Here is a 10,772-nt window from a genome sequence, read left to right as displayed (position 1 = left end):
ACGGACAGGCATTGTAAATTACGATGATGTCACAATAGGCACAGGCATTGTAAATACCGATGATGTCACAAAAGGAACAGGCATTATAAATGTATATGATGACACAATATGCACAGGAATTTTAAGTGATGATGATGTCACAATAGGCAGAGGCATTATAAATGTAGATGATGACACAGTATGCACAGGCATTGTAAATGACGATGATGTCACAATAAGCAGAGGAATTGTAAGTCACGGTGATGTCACAATAGGCACAGGCATTGTAAATTTCGATGATATCACAATAGGCACAGGCATTGTAAATGACGATGATATCACAATAGGCACCGGCATTGTAAATGACAATGATGTCAAAATATGCACAGGCATCATAGTAAATTATGAAGATGTCACAATAAGCAGAGGCATGTTTAATTACGGAGATGTCAAAATAGGCACAGGCATTGTAAATCACGGTAATGTCACAACAGGCACAGGCATTGTAAATCACAGTGATGTCACAAAAGGTACAGGCTTTTTAAATGGAGATGATATCACAATGGCAACAGGCATCATAGTAAATTAGGATGATGTCACAACAGGCACAGTGATTTCAAATGACGGTGATGTCACAATAGGCACACGCATTGTTAATGACAATGATTTCACAATGGGCTCAGACACTGTAAATGACGATGATATCACAGCCGGCACAGGCATTGTAAATGACGATGGTGTCACAAGGGGCACAGGTATCATAGTAAATGATGAATATGTCACTATATGCAAGGACGACGCAAGCACTCTAAATGACGATGATATCACAATGGGCGCATGCAGAATTAAAAATTACGATGCCACAATGAGCACAGATGACACAAGCATTGTACATGACAATGATGTCACAAGGGGCACAGACAACAAAGGCATTGTACATGATGATGATGTCACAATGGGCACAGACAACACAGGCATTGTACACGACATTAATGTCACAATGGGAACAGAAGACAAAAACATTGTACATGACGATAATGTAACAATAGGCACAGCCATTGTAAATGACGATGACGTCACAAGAGGCACAGGCATTGTAAATGACGATGATGTCAAAATAGGCACAGGAATTGTAAATGACGAAGATGTCAAAATAGGCACAGGCATTGGAAATGACGATGATGTCACAATAGTCACATGCATTGTAAATTACGGTGATGTCACAATAGCACCAGGCATTGTAAATGAAGATCATGTCACAGTAGGCACAAGCATTGTAAATGTCTATGATGTCACAATAGGTACAGGCATTGTAAATGTCTATGATGTCACAATAGCCACAGGCATTATAAATGACGATGATGTCACAATAGCCACAGGTATTTTAAAAGACAATGATGCCACAATAAGGAGAGACGACAGAGGCACTGCAAATGACGATGATGGCACAATCGGCACAGACTACACAAGCATTGTAAATGACGGTGATGTCACATACAGCACAGACTTACACAGGCATTGAAAATGATGATGATGTAGCGATAGGCAGAGGCGTTGTAAAAGATGATGATTTCATATTAGGGAAAGAATAAACAGGCATTGTAAATGACGATGACGTCACAATTGGCAAAGGCATTGTAAATAAAGATGATGTCACAATAGGCACAGGCATTGTAAATGACGATGATGTCACAATTGGAACAGGCATTTTATATGACGATGACGTCACAATATACACAGGCATTGATTAAGAAGATGATGTCAAAATAGGCACAGTCATTGTAAATTACGTTGATGTCAGAATACGCACAGATGAAACAGACATTCTAAAAAACTATGATTAAAAAATAGGCACAGTATTTGTAAATGACAATGATGTCACAATAGGCATAGGCATTGTAAATGACGATGATGTCACAGTAGGCACAGGGGTTGTAAATGATGAAAATGTAACAAGGGGCACAGGCATTGTAAATGACTGTGTATGTCACAATAGGTACAGATGACACAGGCATTGTAAATGATGATGATATCACAATAGACACAGGCACTGGAAATGACGGTGATGTCACAATAGGCACAGATGACAAAGGCATTGTAAGTTAGGATGATGTCACAATAGGCACAGAGGACACAGGCATTGTAAATGACGATGACGTCACAATGGGCACAGGCGACACAGGCATTGTAAATGATGATGATGTCACATTAGGCACAAGCATTGGATTTGACGATGATGTCACAATATGTTCAGGGAACACAGGTATTGTAAATGACGATGAAGTCACAATAGGCACAGGCATTGTAACTGGCGATGATGTTACAATAGGATCAGGCATTGTATATTACGATGATGTCACAATAGGAAAAAACAGCACAGTCATTTTAAATGGCGATGATGTCACAATAGACAAAGAAGACACAGGCATTGTAAATGACGATGACAGCAGAGTAGGCCCAGGCATTAGTATTGATGATGATGTCACAATAGGCACAGGCGACACAGGCATTGTAAATGACGATGATGTAACAATAGGCAAAGGCATTATAAATGATGATGATGTCACAATAGGAAAACGCATTGTAAATGAGGACAATGTCACAATAGGTACAGGCATTCTAAATGATGATGATGTCAAAATAGGCAAAGAAGACACAGGCATTGTAAATGACAATGAAGTCACCATAAAAACAGAAGACACAGGCACTGTAAATGAAGATGATGTCACAATAGGCACAGAAAACACAGGCATTGTAAATTACGATGATGTCACATCAGGCAAAGATGTCATGGGCATTGTAAATGACTCTGATGTCAAAATAGTGTCAGGCATTGTTCATGACGATGATGTAACGATAGGCACAGGCATTGTATTTGACAATGATGTCACAATATGAACAGATATTGAATATGACGATGATGTCGCAATAGGCACAGGCAACACAGGAATTGTAAATGACGATGATATCACAATAGGCACAGGCATTTTAAATGACAATGATGTAAATAGGCACAGAATAAACTGTCATTGCAAATGACGATTATGTCACTATAAGCACAGATATTGTTAATGATGATGTCCCAATAGTCACAGATGACAGGGTCATTGTAAATGACGATGATGTCACAATTGGAACAGGCATTTTATATGACGATGATGTCAGAATAGGCACAGATGAAACAGACATTCTAAAAAATGATGATGATACAATAGGCACAGTCTTTGTAAATGACGATGATGTCACAATAGGCACAGGCATTGTCAATGAAGATGATGTCACAATAGGAAAAGGTATTGTAAATGACGATGGTGCTAAAATAGGCACCGACGAGACAGGTATTGTTAATCACGATGATGTCATAATAGGCACCGGCATTGTAAATGATAATGATGTCACAATAGTCAAAGCGACACAGGAAATATAAATGACGATGATGTCACAATAGGCACAAGGATTGTAAATGATGATGTCACAATAGGCACAGGTAACACAGGCATTGTAAATGATGATGATGTCACAATAAGCACTGATATTGTAAATGACGATGTCCCAATAGTCACAGATGACAGGGTCATTGTAAATGATGATGATTTCACAATAGCCACAGGCATTATAAATGACGAAGATGTCACAAGAGGCACAGGAATTGCGTAATGACGATGATGTCACAATAGGTACAGGCATTGTAACTGATGATGATGTCAAATTAGGCACAGACAACACAGGCATTGTAAAAGATGATGATGTCACAATAGGCACAGGCATTGTAATTGACGATGATGTCAAATATAGAGGCATTTTAAATGACGTTGATGTCACAATAGGCACAGGCATTGTAAATGATGATGGTATCAAAAAAGGCACAGATGACACTTACTTTGCAAATGAGGATGATGTCACAATATGCACAGAAGGCACAGACATTGTAAATGACGATGATGTCGCAATAGTCCCAGGCATTTTTTAATGATGATGATTTCACAATAGGCACAGTCATTGTAAATGACGAGGATGTCACAATAGCGACAGGCGACACAGGAATGTATATGCCGATGATGTCACAATCGGCAGAGGCTACAAAGGCTTTGTAGATGACAATGAGGTCGCAATAAGGAGTGGCCAAAGATTTATTGTAAATTACCATGATGTCAAATTAGGCGCAGATGACACAGGCATTGTAAATGACGATGATGTCACAATAGGCACAGGCATGATAAATGACGATAATGTCACAATAGGCACAAGCATAGTAAATGAAAATGATGTCACAGTAGAGACGGGCGTCACCGGCATTATAAATGATAATGATTTCACAATAGGAAGAGGTGACATAGGCATTGTAAATGACAATGATGTCACAACAGGCACAGAGGCACAGGCGTTATAAGTGGTGATGATGTCACAATAGGCACAGACGACACAGGCATTTTAATGAGAATGTTGTCACCATAGGCAACTGCCTTGTAAATGACGATGATGTCATAATAGGCATATGCCTTGTAAATGACGATGATGTCACAAGAAGCACAGAAGAAACAGGTATTGTAAATGATGATCATGTCAAAATAGGCACATGCCTTGTAAATGACGACGATGTCACAAGAAGCACAGAAGAAACAGGTATTGTAAATGACGATCATGTCAAAATAGGCACATATGACGCAGAATTTTAAATGATGATAATGTCAAAACAGGCACAGGCAGTGTAAATGACGATGTTACAATACGCACAGGAATTGTAAATGACGATGATGTCACAGTAGGTATAGGCATTTTAAATGACGATAGTGTCATAAAAGGCACAGGCATCGTATATGAGGATGATGTCACAATAGGCACGAGCATTGTAAATGACGATGATGCCACAATAGGCACGAGCATTGTAAATGATGATGACGTCACAACAGGCACAGACATTTTAAATGACTATGATGTCACAAAAGGCACAGGCATTGTAAACGACGATGATGTCAAAATAGGCAAAGGCATTGTAAATGACGATGATGTCACAATAAGCACAGAGAACACAGGCATTGTATGTGACGATGATGTCACAATAAGCACAGAGAACACAGGCATTGTAAGTGACGATGATGTCACTATAGGCAAAGGCATCGTAAATGATGATGATGTCAAAATAGGAACAGACGACACAGGCATTTTGAATGACAATGTTGTCACAATAGTCACAGGCATTGTAAATGATAATGATGTCAAAATAGGGACAGGGGAAAATGGCATTTTGAATGATGATGTTTTCACAATAGGAACAGAAGACACAGGCATTGTGAATGACTATGACAGCATAATAGGCACAGGCATTGTAAATGACAATGATGTCCCAAGAGGCAGAGGTATTGTGAATGACGATGATGTCACAATAGGCACATGCATTGTAAATGACGGTGATGTCACAATAGCACCAGGCAATATAAATGAAGATGATGTCACAATAGGCACAGGCATTATAAATGACGATGATGTCACGATAGGCACAGGCATTGTAAATGACGATGATTTCACGATAGGCACAGGCATTGTAAATGACAATGATGTCAAATTGGGAAAGAAAACACAGGCATTGTAAATGACGATGATGTCACAAAAGCCACAGGTATTTTAAAGGCGATAATGTCACAATAATCAGAGATGACACAGGCATTGCAAATGACGATGATGGCACAATCGGCACAGACTACACAGGCATTGTAAATGACGATGATGTCACAATAGGAATAGGCATTGAAAATGACAATTATGAAGCAATAGGCACAGTCTTTGTAATTTACAATGATATCACAATAGGAACAAATGACACTGGCATTGTAAATTACAATGATGTCACAATAAGTAGAGGCAACACAGGCATTTTAAATGACTATGATGTCACAATAGGCACAGAAGACACAGGAATTTTAAATGACGATGATGTCAAAAGAGGCACAGGCATTGTAAATGACGATGATGTCACAAGAGGCACAGGCATTGTAAATAAAGATGATGTCACAATAGGCACAGGCATTGTAAATGACGATGATGTCACAATTGGAACAGGCATTTTATATGACGATGACGTCACAATATACACAGGCATTGATTAAGAAGATGATGTCAAAATAGGCACAGTCATTGTAAATTACGTTGATGTCAGAATACGCACAGATGAAACAGACATTCTAAAAAACTATGATTAAAAAATAGGCACAGTATTTGTAAATGACAATGATGTCACAATAGGCATAGGCATTTTAAATGACAATGACGATGAGGTAACAATAGGAACAGACGACAAAGCATTGTGAATGACGATGTTTTCACAAGAGGAACAGGCATTGTAAATGAAGATGATGTCAAAATAGGCAGAGACGACACATTGTAAATGACGTTGATGTCACAATGGGAACAGACGACACAGGCATTGTAAATGACGATGATGTCACAAAGGGCACAGGCATTCTAAACGACGATGATGTCAAAATAGGCACAGGCATCGTAAATGACAATGGTGTCACAATAGGCACAGACGACACAGGCATTGTAAATGAATATGATGTCAAAATAGGAGCAGACGACACAGGCATTTTAAATGACAATGGTGTCACAATAAGCACAGGAATGGTAAATGATGATGATGTCAAAATACACACAGACGAAACAGGTATTGTAAATGATGATCATGTCAGAATAGGCACATATGACGTAGGAATTTAAATGATGATAATGTCACAACAGGCACAGGCAGTGTAAATGATGATATTACAGTACGCACAGGAATTATAAATGACGATGATGTCACAGTAGGCACAGGCATTGTAAATGGCGATGTTGTCACAATAGGCACAGATGACACAGGCATTGTTAATTACGATGATTTCACAACAGGAACAGGCAAAGTAAATGACGATGATGTCGCAAAAGGCAGAGATGAGTCAGGCATTGTAACTGACGATGATGTCACAATTGGAACAGGCATTGTAAATGAAGATGAAGTCACAATAGGCACAGGCATTGTAAATGATGAGAATGTCACAATATGCACAGGCATTGTAAATGACGATGATGTCACAATAGGCAAAAGGCATTGTAAATGACGATGGTGTCACAATAGGCACAGACATTATAAATGACGAAGATGTCACAACAGGCACAGGCATTGTAAATGACGATGATGTCACAATAGGCACAGACGACAAAGGCATTGTAATTGAGAATCATATCACAATAGGTAGAGGCATTGTAAATGATGATGGTGTCACAATAGGCATAGGCGAGACAGTCATTGTAAATGACGATGATGTCACAATTGGAACAGGCATTGTAAACGACAATGATGTCAAAATAGGGACAGGCATCGTAAATGACAATGGTGTCACAAAAGGCACAGACGACACAGGTATTGTAAATGACAATGATGTCAAAATAGGCACATATGACCGGCACTGTAAATGACGACAATGTCAAAATAGGCACATATGACACAGGAACTTCTTAAATGAAGACCGTGTCAAAATAGGCACAGATGACCCAGGCATTTTAAATGAAGATGATGTCAGAACAGGCTCAGGAAATTTAAACGGCGATGATGTCACAATAGGCACAGGCATTTTAAATGACGATCATGTCACAATGGGCATAGATGACACAGGCATTGTAAGTGACGATGATTTCACAATAGGCACAGGCATTGTTAATGATGAAGATGTCACAATACACACAGAGGTCACAGACATTGTAAATGACGGTGATGTCAAAATAGGCACAGACGACACAGACATTGTACATGACAATGATGTCACAATAGGCACAGGCATTGTAAATGACGATGATGTCATAATAGGCAAAAAAATTGTGAATGACGATGATGTCACAATAGGCACAGGCACTGTAAATGATGATGATGTCAAAATTGGCACAAGCATAATTGTAAATGAAGATAATGTCAAAATAGGCACAGAAAAAAAAGGCATTGTCTATGACTATTATGTCAGAATCGGAATAGGCATTGTAAATGACGTTGATGTCACAAGAGGACGAGGCATTTTGTATGACGATGATGTCGCAAGAGGAATAGATGACACAGGCATTGTAAATGATGATGACATCACAATAGGCACAGGCATGGAAATGAGGATGATGTCAAAATAGGCATAGAAGACACAGCATTGTAAATGACGATGATGTCACAGTAGGCAGAGGCATTGTAAATGACGATGATGTCACAATAGGCACAGGCATTGTAAATGATGATGATGTCATAATTGGAACAGGCATTTTATATGACGATGATGTCACAATAGGCACAGGCATTGTAAATGGCGGTGATGTCACAATAGGCGCAGATGACACAGGCATTGTAAATGATGATGATATCACAATAGCAACAGGCACTGGAAATGACGGTGATGTCACAATAGGCACAGGCAGTTTAAATGACGATGATGTCACAATAGACGTAGGCATTGTAAATGATGATGATGTCACTATAGACACAGAAGAAACAGGCATTGTAAATTACAATGATATCACAATAGGCACAGGCATTGTGAATGACGGTGATGTCTCAAAATGTAAAGGCATTTAAAATGAAGATGATGTTAAAAATAGGCACAAGCATTTTAAATGACGATGATGTCATATAAGCACAGGCATAGTAAATGACGATGATGTCACAATAAGCACAGGCATTGTAAGTTACGATGATGTCACAATAGGCATGGACGACACAGGCACTGTAAATGACGATGATGTCACAATTGGCACAGGCATAATTGTAAATGACGATGATGTCTCCAAGGTCACAGATGACACAGGCATTTTACATGGCGATGATACCACAATGGGCATAGACTACACAGGCATTGTACATGACAATGATGTCACAATGGACACAGACAACACAGGCATTGTAAATGACGATGATGTCACAATAGGCACAGGCATTGTAAATGATGATGATATCAAAATAGGCACCTACGACACAGGCATTGTAGATAACGGTGATGTCACAATAGGCAAAGGCATTTTAAATGACGGTGATGTCACAATAGGCACAGGCAGTTTAAATGACGATGATGTCACAATAGATGTAGGCATTGTAAATGACGATGATGTCACAATAGACGAAGGCATTGTAAATGACAATGATGTCAGAATGGGCACAGGCATCATTGTAAATCACGATGATGTCAAAATAGGCACGGAAGACACAGGCATTGTACATGACGATGATGCAACAATGGGCACAGAAGATACAGTTATTGTACATGATGATGATGGAACAATGGACACAGACGACACAGGAATTGTAAATGACGTTGATGTCAAATAGGCAAAGGCTTTCAAATGACAATTGTGTCATAATAAACACAGGCATTGTAGATGGCAATGATGTCACAATAGGCACAGACATTGTAAATGACGATGATGGTACAATAGGCACAGGAATTGTGAATGATGATGATGTCACAATAAGAACTGGCATTGCAAATGACGATGATGTCACAATAGGCACAGACGTCACAGGCATTGTAAATGATGTTGAAGTGAAATAGGCAAAGGCTTTGCAAAAGACGATTATGTCACAGTAGACACAGGCATTGTAAATGGCGATGATGTCACAAAAGGCACAGGCATTGCAAATGACGATGATGTCACAAGAGGCACAGGCATTGTAAATGTTTATGTTGATACAATAAGCAAAGGCGTTGTAAACGACAATTAGGTTACAATAAGAACAGGAATTGTAAATGGCGATGATGTCACATTGGGAATAGGCATCATAGTAAATGAGGATGATGTCATAATAGGCACAGGCATTTTAAATGAAGGTGATGTCACAATAGGCACAGGCATTTTAAACGATGTTCATGTCACAGAAGGCACAGGCACTGTAAATGACGATGATGTCACAATAGGCACTGGCATTGTATATGACGATGATGTCACAATAGGCACAAGCATTGTAAAAGACAATGATGTCACAACAGACACAGGCATTGTACATGACGATGTTGTCACTATAGGCACCGGCGTTGTAAATGTAGATGTTGACACAATTGGCACAGACATTGTAAATGACAATGTCACAGTCAGTACAGGCATTGTAAATGATGATGATCTACAAATAGGCACCAGTATTGGAAATGATGATGATGTCACAGTAGGCAAAGTCATTGGAAATGACGATAATGCCACAATAGGAACAGGTATTGTATATGACGATGATGTCATAATAAGCACAGACATTGTATATGAGGATGATGTTACAATAGGCAATGGCATTGCAAATGACAATAATGACACAATAGGCACAGGATTTGTAAATGACGATGATGACACAATAGGCACAGGCATGGTGTAAGATGATGTCACAATAGGCAAGGGTATTGTAAATGTAGATGATGATACGATAGGCACCGGCATTTTAAATTACGATGAAGACACAATAGGCACCTACGACTCAGGCATTGTAAAAGACGATGATGTCAAAATAGGCACAGACACTGTAAATGATGATGATGTCACAATAGGCACAGGCATTGTATATGACGATGATGTGACTATAGCCAACAGCACTGTAAATATAGATGATGACACAATAGGAAGATGAATTGTAAATGACGATGATGTCACAATTGGCATAGAAGACACAGGCAGTGTAAATGACGATGATGTCACAATATTCACAGCATTGTATATGACGATGATGTGACTATAGCCAACGGCACTGTAAATATAGATGATGACACAATAGGAAGATGAATTGTAAATGACGATGATGTCACAATTGG

This window comes from Phaenicophaeus curvirostris, chromosome 34 (genome assembly GCF_032191515.1).
Source record: "Phaenicophaeus curvirostris isolate KB17595 chromosome 34, BPBGC_Pcur_1.0, whole genome shotgun sequence".
Lineage (NCBI taxonomy): Eukaryota > Metazoa > Chordata > Aves > Cuculiformes > Cuculidae > Phaenicophaeus > Phaenicophaeus curvirostris.
Note: the sequence above shows the minus strand (reverse complement) of the source record.